Source organism: Vulpes lagopus, chromosome 3 (genome assembly GCF_018345385.1).
Source record: "Vulpes lagopus strain Blue_001 chromosome 3, ASM1834538v1, whole genome shotgun sequence".
Lineage (NCBI taxonomy): Eukaryota > Metazoa > Chordata > Mammalia > Carnivora > Canidae > Vulpes > Vulpes lagopus.
The window spans coordinates 144,634,443-144,648,828 of NC_054826.1; the positions used below are offsets into that span (position 1 = coordinate 144,634,443).

Here is a 14,386-nt window from a genome sequence, read left to right on the forward strand (position 1 = left end):
GAGTGTGTGAGTGATTTTAAAATGTTACACCAGTCTGACTTTCTGGGATAAACTACTTTAATCATAATGTATTATCTTTTGTATCCATTATTGGATTTATTTTGCCAAAATTGTCTAAAGACATTTTGCCTTTATATTTATGACGAATATTAAGAGAATGTATTTTTTTCTTCTATTGTTTTTGTCTGGTTTTGGTACCAAGTTAATGCTGGTCTCATACAATTAAGAAATATTCCCTCCTCTTCAATTATCTGGAAGAATTTTTATACAGTTTTAATTATTTCACTTTTACATTTTGATAGACTTCAACTGTGAAGCGACCTGGGCCTAGAAATTTTATAGGAAAGTTTTTAACTAAAAATTTAATAGCTATGACATTTTTCATATTATCTTTTTGAGGAAGCTTTGGTAGTTTATATATTTCATCTAAGTTGTTGAAATTATTGGTATAATGCTATTCTTACTACTTATTATATTTTCAGTGTTTATAGACATTTCTATAGTGATGTTCCTCTCCTTAATATTGATGATTTTGTCTTCAATGATTTTGTCTGTCTTTAATATTTACTATGTAAATATTAAAATATACATATAATAAATAGAACTGTAATATATAAAGTAAATATGTAGTCAAGACATTCCCGCTCCTGAAGCTTTTGTTTTTTTTTTTTTTTTTTTTTTTTTTTTTCCTGAAGCTTTTGAAGTAGATATTTCTATAGGATTTTTATGAGATAACTTTAAAGGAAACAAACAAGGAGAATAATTAAAACATTTTTATTGTTCCCCAGTTGAGGTTTGTCTTCTGGACTCAAATTTTAAGCAATATGTGAAAATATTCTCTGGGCTTGGAGTTCCTTTATGGAAGATTTTTTTCCCCAAATTTATTTTTATTGTGGTAAAATACACATAACATAAAATTTAGCATCTTAACCATTTTAAGTGTACATTTCAGTAGTATTAAATATATCTGTAATGTTGTGCAACCATTGCCACCATCCATTTATATAACTCTTCATCCTGTGAAACTCAAACTCTATACCTGTTCCCAGGGACTCACTAACAAGCTCCAAGCAAGCCCCTCTTACCCAGTTTTCAATTGACTTGATCCAGTTTAGATGCTGTGCTAACCCTCCAAGATGACCTTAGGATCATGATCATCTAATTTAATAATAAAAAACATATCTACTAGCACCATAATAGATCTAACTGCACCAGTTTAAGGGAAGAAAAGAGATGACACTCTGATTCTGAGAAGCCTCCTCCATCTCCTCCAAAAAATCCTGATGTCAACTTGCTTACCAGTCCCTTAATTACCCTAACCCCTTAAAACACATGGTCAGTGTGACCTAATCTGGAAGAAAGTACCTTTAGAACATGAGTTCCAAATACAGTTAGGTTATTTGGCAAACTGTATTGAATAGGAAAATAAATGGCCACTTTGGGAATATACCCATTGAACAAAAACTCCCAGGCTCCCCCTGGGAACCACCATTCTGCTTTTTGTTCTTATGATTTTGATTACTCCAAGTACCTCTTATAAGTGGAATCTTACAGTGTTTGTCTTTTTTGTGACTAGTTTATTTCACTTAGCTTAATGTCATTGGGTCCACCCATGTTATAGCATGTGCCAGAATTTCCTTCCTTTTTAAGGCTAAATAATATTCCATTTTTTGTAGATAACATATTTCACTTTTCCATTTATCTGTAGATGGGGACCTGAGTTGTGTTCACATTTTAACTATTGTAAATAAGGCTATGAACATGGGTATACAAGTCTCTGCTTTCAATTCTTTTGGTTATATAGAAGTGAAATTACTGGATCATGTAGTAATTCTATGCTTAATTTTTTGAGGAATCACTCTACTGCTTTCGACAGCAGTTGTATCATTTTACATCCTATCAACAGTGCACAATGGTTCCAATTTCTCCTCATTCTCTCCAACACTTGTTATTTTCTGATTTTTTTGATGATAGACATCCTATAAAGTATAAAGTGGTCTCTCATTATACTTTTGATTAGCATTTTCCTAATGATTAGTGATGTTGAACATCTTTTCATTTGTTTATTGGCCTTTCGTAGATCTTCTTTGGAGAAATGTCTATTCAAGTCCTTTGTGCATTTTTTAATAAAGTAGGGTTTTTTTATTGTTGAGTTTTAGGAGTTCTCTATATATTCTGGATGTTAATCCCTTACCGTACATTTGTTTTGCAAATATTTTCTCCCATTCTGTGGGTTGCTTTTTTATTCTGTTGATAATGTTTTTTGATGTGCAAAATGTCATAATTTTCATGAAATGTAATTTGTCTATTTTTTCTTTTTTTAAGATTTTATTTATTTATTCATAGAGATGCAGAGAGAGAGAGAGGCAGAGACACAAGCAGAGGGAGAAGCAGGCTCCATGCAGAGAGCCTGACGTGGGACTCTATCCAGGGTCTCCAGGATCACGCCCTGGGCTGCAGGCAACGCTACAAACCAGGCAACGCAGGCAAACTCCTGCGCCACTGGGGCTGCCCTACTTTTTCTTTTGTTGCCTCTGACTTTGGTGTCATAGCCAACGACAAATCAGTATCAAATCCAATACTGTGAAGTTTTAACCCTATATTTTCTCCTAAAAGTTTTACAGTTTTAGGTCTTACATTTATATCTTTCCTCCATTTAAAAAAAAAGATCTATTTAAGAGAGAGAGAATGCAAGAAGTGGGAAGAGACGGTAGAGGTAGAGACAGAATTCCAAGCAGACTCCATGTGAGTAGGAGTCCAAGAGACGGCTCAAACCCACAACCCTGAGATCATGATCTGAGCCAAAACCAACAGTCCGACGCTTCAGTGACTAAGCCACGCAGGCACCCTTGTCTTTCCTCCATCTTGACTTAATTTTTGTATATGGTGTTAGGTAAGTGTCCACTTTCATTCTTTTATATTCTTTTACATATCCAGTATTCCCAGCACCATTTTTGAAAAGACTGTCCTTCCCCCATTGAAGAGTTTTGGCACCCTTGTCAAAAATAATTTGTCCGAATATACTAGGGCTTATTTCTTGACTCTATTCTATTACACTGGTCTAGATGTCTGTTTTACACTATTACCACACTGTCTTGATTACTGTTGCTTTGTAGTAAGTTTTGAAATTAGGAAGTGTAAGTCATCCAGCTTTGTTTTTTTTTTCAGGATTGCTTTGGTTATTTAGAGTCCATTGAGAATCCATATGAATTTTAAAATAGGTTTTTTCTATTTTTTTAAAAAGATTTTTAAAAAGATTTTATTTACTTGAGAGAAAGAACACATGTACAAGTGTGGTGGAGGAGCAGAGGAGAGGGAGAAGCAGACTCCCCAGTGAATGGGGAGCCAGATGTGGGTTTGATTCCAGGACCCCAAGATCATGACCTGAGCTGAAGTCAGCTGCTTAACTGACTGAGGCACCCTGGCATCCCAGGTTTTTCTACTTCCAAAAAAAGTCATTGAAACTTTGCTAGGGATTGCATTGAATCTGTAAATAACTTTGGGTAGTATTGATGGCTTAACAATATTAAGTCTTCCAATCCATCAACATGGGGTATCTTTGGCTTATTTATGTTTTTCTTAAATTCTTTCAGCAATGATTTGTAATTTTCATTATATAAATCTTTTACCTCCTTGGCTGATTCCTAAGTATTTTTTTATGTCATTGTAAAATGAATTGCTTTCTTAATTTCCATTTCAGATTGTTGTTAGGTATAGAAATGCAACTGATTTTTCTGTGTTGACTTTGTATCTTGCTACTTTACTATGTTTAATAGTTCTGATAGATTTTTTAAAATATTTATTTATTTGACAGAGAGTGAGCAAGAGAGCACAAGCAGGGGGAGTGGCAGAGAGGGAGGGAGAAGCAGGTTCTCCACTGAGCAGGGAGCCCAGCTCAGGGCTTGATCCCAGGGCCCTGGGATCATGATCTGAGCCTAAGGCAGACATTTAACCAACTGAGCGACTCAGGTGCCTCATAGTTCTGACAGTTTTTTGTGGAATCTTTAAGAGTTTCCACATGTAAGATCATATCATCTTTATAAGAGATAAATTTATTTCTTCCTTTTTAATTTGAATGCCTGTTATTTCTTTTTCTTGGATAGAATCTCCAGTACTATTTTGAGTAGAGGTGGTGGATGGGGCATGCTTACCTTGTTCTTGATCTTCAAGGAAAAACTTCCAGTCTTTCACTACTGAGTATATTTGGTGTGGGTTTTCATATATGGTTTTCATTATGTTGAGGTAATTTCCTTCTATTCTTAGATTTATTGTGAAAGGGTGATGATGAATATTTTTTTCTGCATCAGTTGAGATGATCACATGCTTTTTTTTCCCCTTTGTTTTGTCAGTATGGCATATTACGACGATGGGTTTTCATATTTTGAAGGATCTTTACATTCTGGGAATATATCCCACTTTATAATGGCATATACTCCTGTTAATATGCTGCTGAATGAGAAGGTATTTACATTTGAAAATTTTATTTAACAAACACGTTATTGGGTAATCACTATTCCAGACATTTTACAAATATTATTTTAATCTGCATAACAACTCTAAGAAGTAGGTGTTATTTTTGTCCCCATTTTATAAATGAGGAAAGTGAGTCACAGAGAAGTCAAATAAGTTTCAAAAAGTCACTTGGCCAGCAAAGGACAGGCTAGGATTTTGATGTGGGTAGGCTCGGTTTCAGAATCCAAGTGCTTGACTACTGCTTTGTGCTGCCTTCCGGCAAGCCTTTTGGTCAAATGCTATTTTGACCTATAGTTTCTTCCTGAATCAAAGCTTTTAGGTTTATACTTTTTATTACCACTTAAGTGTCCATTTGCAGACTGCTGTTCTGTTAAATAATAGATACACCTCTAATAATCTTTCCTACACACACTGGAGTGAGAGCCAGGCTGTTATTTCTATCATACATGACACATTCCCCCCTTTTCTCTAGTTAGCTACAGATCTTTATCTTTTGGTCAGATGATTTCAGCTTGCAAATTCACAAATTACATATAATACCAAGACCATTATGATCAATGTCTGAGTTGCAGATAGAGTCTGAGATCATATGTGTGAGAGTAATTGGTAAGCTGGGAAGTACTATGTAAGTGTCAGCTATGATTAACTATAAGGCGTTATTATATTACTCAAGATTTTTCACTAAGCCCAGCTTTCTTTTTAGGGTAAAAATTTTCAAATTTCTAACATTTTATAAAATTTAAAACTTTCCCAGGTTTTAAGGAAGTTTATATTTATGTGCTTAGATATTTAAAGATACCATAGAGACTATCTTATCTAAATCTCTCCTTTTTTAATAAGGAAAGTAGGATCTAGAAAAGATGAGTGATTTCCTCTAGGTCATATTGCTAAATAGGGGCAGACCCAGTATTAGAAAACCCCTAGTCTAGCATTCTTTCCATTATTGTACCAGCTCAACAGAGACTGGGTGTTTACTATATTCCAGACACATAATATCTAGTTCATTTTAAATGTAAAAACACATTTTTTTCATAATTTACACAAAAAAATAAACATGCCTCTAATGTATAACTTTGTAATGTTAAATTTGACAATTTAGGGCAGCCCCGGTGGCGCAGCAGTTTGGCGCCACCTGCAGCCTGGGGTGTGATCCTGGGGACCCAGGATCGAGTCCCACATCGGGCTCCCTGCATGGAGCCTGCTTCTCCCTCTGCCTGTGTCTCTGCCTCTTTCTCTCTGTGTCTATGAATAAATAAATAAAATCATTAAAAAAATGTTTTAAATTTGACAATGTAATGTATGAGAGGAAGGAAAAAATCTCATTTGTTCAATATCATGGTAGAATTATAAATTTTACTTAATTTATTCATTTTAAGTGCAAAATAATCTTAATATTGCCATTTTAAGTATTATTTAAAATTTTCTTGGGATGCCTGGGTGGCTCAGCAGTTGAGCACCTGCCTTCAGTCCAGGGTGTGATCCTGGAGTCCCGGAATCGAGTCCCACGTCAGGCCCCCTGCATGGAGCCTGCTTCTCCCTCTGCCTGTGTCTCTGCCTCTCTCTCTCTCTCTCTCTCATGAATACAAAAAAATTTTTTAAAAATAACTAAACATTTTCTCATATATTTCAATAATTATTTTGCTGTATTTTCTTTTTCTCCTTTTTCCATTTTTATTTTTTTAAAGATTTTATTTATTCATGAGAGAGAGAGAGAAAGGCAGAGACACAGGTAGAGGGAGAAGCAGGCTCCATGCAGGGAGCCCGACGTGGGACTCAATCCTGGGTCTCCAGGATCACACCCTGGGCTGAAGGCAGTGCTAAACCACTGAGCCACCCAGCTGCCCTCCTTTTTCCATTTTTTAAAAAATTTGAGCATAGTTGACATACAGTGTTATATTAGTTCCAGGTGTATAACTTAGTGATTCAACAAGTTTATATATTATGCCATGTTTACCACAAGTGTAGCTACCGTCTGTCCCGATACATCACTATTACAGTATCATTGAGTATATTCCTTATGCTGTTCCTCTTATTCCCATGACTTATTCATTTCATAAGTAGAAGCCTATATCCCCCAGTCCCCTTTACCCATTTTCCCTATTCCGCTTCTCTCTCCCATCCTGGCAACCATCCGTTTGTTCTCTGTATTTATGATATCTAGCTATTTCAATAGGTATAGTCGAACTACTTACCACTGAAATGGCATACAGTTGCAATTAGTGACACCTGCATACAACTATGGTGTTAACCTGCAGAAAACTATTACATAGGTCTATAATGCCTTCAATTTGAAGGTTATAACTATAGATATTTATGATTTTTATTAACACTTTATTAGGAAAAACTCCCTATATACAAAAAAATGAAAAAAAAAATTCAACCCATATACCTTCCATTTGCGTCTACCTGTAACTGACTTAATATGTGTCAACATTTTGTCATACTCTCTTTGCATGGGTGTAGTTTATTTTTTTCTGAACCATTTAAAAATAGGTTACAGAAATCATAACACTTTACTCCTAAATAGTTCAGCAAGAATGTTCTAATAGTAAGAATGGTTTTTTTAGGTTTGTTTATTTATTTTTAAGTAATCTCTACACCCAATGTGGGGCTTGAACTCACAACCTCAAGACCAAGATTCACATGCTGAGCCAGCCAGCCACCTCTTTCATTGCTTGTCTTCCATATTTCTTTGCAACAAAAATAAGCTTGTAAACTTTCATTATAAAAAGCATTTGTTTCCTCTGATCATAAGGCTCTAAATGTTGAAGAAAAATTATGTATATATTTATCATTCCAATCATTATTAGTATAAAACTTATGAAAACAATGAAAGTATATTACACATTTTGATAAGTAATTATTAAACATATAAGTCCACATTTTTTGGAAATGCATTTCTTAATGAGTTGAATAGGCCATTTTAATTTTTTACATGGATGAATATAACTTATTATTATAGTGAAAGAGGATTCAGCATCAGTTCTATTCCCAGCTTTCTGTTTTAATAGTGGTAAGCACTGAGAAATCTGTTTACATAAGTAAGTAGTTGGGAATGGCAGGAGTTTTGTCAGAGTAATGCCACTCGATTTTTTGAACTTCTAAATTACAGGGGAAAAAAATCACATAATAATCCTTCATCAAAAATAATTTTTAGAAAAAAAAAAAAAAGGATCCCTGGGTGGCGCAGTGGTTTGGTGCCTGCCTTTGGCCCAGGGTGCAATCCTGGAGACCAGGGATCGAATCCCACGTCGGGCTCCTGGTGCATGGAGCCTGCTTCTCCCTCTGCCTGTGTCTCTGCCTGTCTCTCTCTCTCTGTGTGTCTCGAATAAATAAATAAAATTAAAAAAAAAAAAAAAAAGGATTTGCTACCCATTCACTCTCTCTACATTAACAACCATACTCAAATTTTCCCTTCCTATGATGTGAAAGCTTTTCTTTTTTCTTTTTTCTTTTTTTAGATTTTATTTATTTATTCATGAGAGGCACAGACAGAGAGAGAGGCAGAGACACAGGCAGAGGGAGAAGCAGGCTCCATGCAGGGAGCCCGATGCGGGACTTGTTCCCACATCTCCAGGATCAGGCCCTGGGCTGAAGGTGGGCAATAAACTGCTGAGCCACCCAGGGATCCCCAAGTTTTGCTTTTTTTTTTTTTAAAGATTTATTTCTTTAATTTAGAGAGAGACCATGAAGGGAAAGGCAGGAGAGGAACAGTCTTTTTTTTTTTTTTTTTTTTTAAAGATTTTATTTATTTATTTTGAGAGAGAGAACAAGCAGGGGGAAGGGCAGAGGGAGAGAGAGAAGCATCTTCCCTGCTAAGAGGGGAGCCAACCAGGGGCTTGACTGGGGGACCCTGGGATCATGACCCGTGCCGAAGCCAACAGTCAGAGGCTTAACCGACTGTGCCACTCAGGCGCCTGTATGGCATGGAAAATTTTAATACCTAGGGAAATGCATCTAGAAGAATTTGGGATGTAAGGAAGGTTTATTTTTATAGATTGGGGAAAAAAAGTGAAAGGGGATGTGAGAAAGGAGAATCTACACTTCCATCACAAGCTCATACTCAGGCAGATCAATCTTTAAAGAGTGTGTATTTAAAAAGATGTAGAATACATGTCCTTAACATTTATCTTTCCTGTGTACCTTGGGAAAGTCTTAGGTATCTCACAGGGTAAGCATCGTGTCTTTGGGACTACTGAGAGGTAGGCTATAGGTCTATTTACTGTGAAAACAGGTAGCATGAATGACAAATAAATCTTTATAATTCTGAACCAGGGAACTCAGAGTTGTTACTGCAGCAAAATCTACATCACAGATAGAAGGTAGAAATTGTTACCTAAAGTGAGGTGCTACCACAGGAAGAACCTAAAATATTTAAGAGACAGATGGCAGGTAGCAAGAAAGCCATTTTCAGAGAATGGAAAGATAGCAATCCATGTTATGCAGTGATAAAACAGTTCACGAAACTGTTCCCTACAGTTCATTTGGGAAACAGATCATGTAATAAATTTGTAGCTTAAACAGCAGATTGAGAAATAAAAGAATATTTTGTATTCATTCCTGTTGGCTCGCATTTGACAAGATAGAACAAAAAAGATATGAGGTGAAAAAAGACCAGTTTGCAAGAAAGAATGGGGAGAAGAGAACCACCAATTTGAGAACTCATGGGATTGAAATAGGCAACTATTTCTCAACCTCAAATAGTTAAAGATAAAACTGAGAAATGCTTGCAATGACAAAGGATAACTAAAACTCAGCCTGTAGGCACTGAATCAAATTAAGAGAATGGCTGTTTCGGCCATTTTTTAAAACTCTGAATGGATTAATAGTCCCAGATCAAAAGTCCAACCAACTAAGGTTATATAGACACAATGGCTCAGAGAAAAGAGACTAAGGGGAAGGGACTCTCACATCAAGCCTGATAAACCTCTGTAAGTACTAGGAGACAGAGGGAGAGAGGGGGAGAGATGGGGTGGGTGGGGTGGGGTGGGGTGGATGAGGTGTGGAGGAAGAGAGAGAGAATATGTACAGGGGCTAGAAAACAAAGAATTATATCAAATGAGAGTTATGCCTTGAAAAGAAGTATGGAAGTGACTATTGACCTGTGAAGTGGGTGAAAATGACTAGTTTGAGTTTCTTTCCTTTTTCATTAAGTTTCTGAGAGAGCTGCAGTTTCAAAACAATTACTACAATGGACTAAATAAAAGAGATCGTGACTATTCACCCTTAGAAATCCTGTATCTCTGGGAAGACAGGAGGAGGTCATATTCCCCCTAACACCCATTCCAGATGTGGCCAAGGTTAATAATAGAAAAAGTCATCCCCAGAAAGAATCAGGAGCAATGGAGAAAAATGAACAAGAGTCACTGCCAGGGGCCAGAGTCAGGGCTTAATGAAGAAATATTCCTCATTCCCCAAAGTGATCCTCAACTAGCTGCCAAACAGGATTTCAGAACTGCCACAGATCGTTGTCTGCCTCTGCTACATGTCTCCTTCCTAAAGGGAATCTTTACAGTAGTTATCTTTTCCATGGGAGAGATAATTTGATTTTTTTAGGCATGGGTTTTATGTCAAAAGGAACCACATCTGTACCTAATGTAGAGGTAACTGTACATCACTCAGATATTTGTTTTTAAAATATTTTATTTATTTATTTATTCATGAGAGACAGAGACACACGCAGAGGGAGAAGCAGGCTCCATGCAGGGAGCCCGACATGGGACTCGATCCCGGGTCTCCAGGATCAGGCCCTACACTGAATGCGGTGCTAAACTGCTGAACCACCCAGGCTGCCCTTCAGAGATTTTTTTTAAAGATTTCATTTATTCATTCATGACAGAGAGATAGAGAGAGGCAGAGACACAGGTAGAGGGAGAAGCAGGCTCCCGGCAAGGAGCCCGATGTGGGACTTGATCCCGGATCCTGGGATCACATCCTGATCCAAAGGCAGACGCTCAACCACTGAGCCACCCAGGCATCCCAAGATTCTGAGTTTTGATCTGGATACCCTGACTAGATAGAACTTCTACAATGTCTAACTTGGGAAGAGAGTGAGTTTATTTTGCATGCATGAAAGAGAATTAAATGAATATTTGGTGACCAAAAGAATATATTGCTACTCCCCAATAGTTATGATGTTTTTCCTTCAAGGCACATAGTAGGACTATAATTCCCTGCCCCCTGTGGAGTCATGAGTGTCACTCCCAGGAGGAAAACTTTAAGACATGTTATCCAATTAGCCCTTCTCCTTTCCCTTGCCATGGTTCCTAGTGATGTTTCAGATAGTGAAGCCTCTGTGAACCTGTATCTTTTAGTGAGAACAACATGGAGCAGAGCTCCTACTGACCTAAGATGGACATATAGCATGAATAAGAAATACATTCTTGTCATTTTAAGCCACGAAGATTTCAAGGATGTCACAATCTAGCAAAATCTAGCCTAACACAGAAACAAACAAAAAATGATAAACAGAAAACAGCTTGCCTTAATTGGAAAAAAGAAAAAAAGAAAGAAAGAAAGAAAAGCATATTATCTTAAAATAACAAAATCTAAAAATGACGGTCCTTAAAATAAATTTCTTTTCAAAATTTGGCTGGAAACACAATCAATGCCTAGCAGAAAATTAGGAAACCTTCTGTTCATTTTAGCCCTTAGAGTTTGCAATGTATGTTTAAAGAAACTTCATAATCTTGGTACTTACTTACAGCCTGGCTAGAATTACACTGTACTGCAGAACACATTAAAAATAACTAAGATCCCCAGTTTGCAAAGAGCCAAGGTGGAGTGGAATTTTTGAGAACAGATGAAGTGACACCTTGGTAGCCAAGGTGATAACATTGAGGTTCCCACTGAGAACAGGGATTGCATCCTTTATATAATCTCACTACAGAACCTAACAATGCCTGACATGGAAGAGGCACATGGTAAGTATTTGAAGCATTGGCTACAGCTGAACCCAGTTGCTCACTTGAAAATCTAGTATAGTTGGTTAAGCTGCCCAACTCTTGATTTTGGCTCAAGTCATGATCTCAGGGTTGTGGGGCCGGGCTCTCCACTCAGTGTAGTCTGCTTGAGATTCTCTCTCTCTCTCTCTCTCTCTCCTTCTGCCCTTCCCCCCTCACTCTTTCCCTTTCTCCCTAAAATAAATAGTAAATAATAAAATAAAAATAAATAAATAATAAATAGTAAAATAAATTTTTTTTTTTTTTTTTTTTTTTTTTTTTTTTAAATCTAGTCTCCAAAACCAGCCTATGGAGCTGAGCTGCACCTGATCAGGACTGCCAGTGAGGTTAGTGCAGAGGTACTAGGGGAAGTGATTCTGGTATCATGGTAAGAGGCAAGCTAGGCTGTTAATCCCCAGACCTTTGTTCCAAGAATAACACATAAAAAAATCCTGGTCCTCCCTGTTCATTGCTAACTACTCCTCTGTCCTCATGATTTAGTTTCAAGAGACAAGAGATTCTTCATTTGGCCTAAGGTAGTTATGTCAGAGTTTTGTCACCTACAAAAAAAATGCCATCTACCATAATCCTTTCTCAAGGAATTAACATAATAGATATGAACAAATAATTATAAAACAGGGCCAAGAGGTATTGTGGAGCATGTAAAGAGACCAAACCTAAAAGTCTAATGAAGTTATTGGGTACAGGGGATAGCCCTGATGTGGGCAAACAAACTTTGAGGCTCAGTGACTTGTTGACTCAGGGAAAAGTGCTTGAATATTCTATCGTTAAATCTATGCGCATGAGTGTCAGAAGTCCAGGAAGGCAAGAAGAGTCTAAATCCAAGAGTGTCAACGAAGGCGGGGAGCACCAAAGGCTTCTGCTGTTGGGCTGGTATTAGGTTTCCTTTTGTGTGTAAGCAGGCAGATTTGTGTTTGCAGCCGAGAAAAGGGAATGCCTCACAGATGCTAAAAACCCAATTACAGAGGGTGGGGGACTCCTAACATACCAGCCTGTTGAGGCCACAGCAGCTTGGGCTGCTGGACCATCTGTAAAATGTGTCTGGTCTGGTTCACTGACTGATTGGCTCCATCCCAAAAAAGCAATTAAAAGGTAGCTCCCAGACCCCAGCCAGCTTGTACTACTGTGAAAACATTTTAGGCCAAACCTATGACTAGAAATAATAGTTTAAGGTAAACCATTTTAAAAATAAAAACATTATTTTTGACAGATGTTCTCTAAATGAAAGGATTTATATCCAATTCCTGCAAGCAGTCTGACATATTCTCATTACTTAAATGTACATTAAAAATACTTTTATTGCAAAAAATTCTCCTATACACAGTAGAGGTTAGCATAATTAACTTTCACATACCTATGACCAATATAAATAATCATCAGGTTTTAACTTTTTTGTTTCATCAGTCTCTTTCATGGTTAAATGGTTAAAACTAATTTATTTTTAAAATATTTTATTTTTAAGTAATCTCTACGCCCAATGTGGGGCTCGAACTCACAACCCTGAGATCAAGAGTCACATGCTCCACTAACTGAGCTAGCCAGGCATTCTTCACCTGTTCCTTTTATTTTTTTTAATTATTAAAGTATTTTAAGGGGGCGTCTGGGTGGAGCAATCAGTTAAGGGTCTGACTTCAGCTTGGGTCATGATCTCAGGGTCCTGGTATGGAGCCCTGCTGAGTGGGGAGTTGGCTTCTCCTTCTCCCTCTGCCCCTCCCTGCTTACGCCCGATCTCTCAGATAAATAAGTGAAATCTTAAAATATATATATTTGAAGTATTTTAAGGCAAATTTAGACATCATCCTCACATATTTCAGTATACATTTTTTTTTTTTTAAGAAAGGACATGTTTTTACACTACTGCCATGCTTTTGTCACACTGTAGCAAATAGTAGTGGTGCTTTTTCCCATGGCACTTTAGCTCTTACCTGTTCAGTGTATGTTCTTTGCCTGAGGGCCTTCTCTGACTTGAAGAGCCCATTCTACCTCCTTCTCTTGTGGGCGCAGCTGAACCAATGCCTGATGGGAGCTGGTATATCAGTAAACCAAGGCCCTTGGCCTGGGGGTGGGGATTAGCTCTGAAGTATATTCCACACTATTTCCCCAAGTACATCAGTGAGATTAAGTTCCACTTGCCCAGAGGGGTTAAGGTGCTTAATAGTGCAGCTTTTATTGGCTTCTATTGCTTCCTTAACTCACTTCCTCTCCCTCTTGCAGTGTTTCCTGGGATCCTTTCTCAAATATACTTCTTGCATTTGAATCTTTATCTCTGGGTCTGGGACCCCCAAACTGAGAAACTCACCTAACCAGACTTGCAATAATTCTTTGTTATCATCTAATACCCAGATCATTTGAGATTTTCCTAATTATATCAAAATTATCTTTTTATAATTGGTTTGTTGAAATCAGATTTTTTTTTAAAGATTTTATTTATTTATTCATAGAGACACACACAGAGAGAGAGAGGCAGAGACACAGGTAGAGGGAGAAGCAGGCTCCACGCAGAGAGCCTGATGTGGGACTCGATCCAGGGTCTCCAGGATCACGCCCTGGGCTGCAGGCGATGCTAAACCCCTGTGCCACCGGGGCTGCCCCTGAAATCAGATTTTTAAACTAACTGCATTTGGCTGTTTCTTAAGCCTCTTTTAATCTAGAGCAGTCTCTTCTTCCTCACCTCTTTTTGATGCCATTGACTTGGTTGCAGGGACCAGTTCAGTTATCTCGTTAAATTTACCACATTCTGGATGTCTATTTGGTTTCTTTTTGTTCCTTTATCTCCTCTATATCCTGTAATGGAAGTTAGCTTTTAAAAACTTGCAGATTCCCCGCAGCCCGGGTGGCCCAGTGGTTTGGTGCTGCCTTTGGCCCAGGGTGTGATCCTAGAGATCCTGGATCGAGTCCCATGTCGGGCTCCCTGCGTGGAGCCTGCTTCTCCCTCTGCCTAAGTCTCTGCC

General features: G+C 37.6%; 1 pseudogene; it reads left to right on the forward strand.

Moving 5' to 3' along the window:
* Positions 1-4,350: 4,350 nt before the first annotated feature.
* LOC121487147 overlaps positions 4,351-14,386 on the forward strand; it is a 28,540-nt pseudogene continuing 18,504 nt past the window's right edge.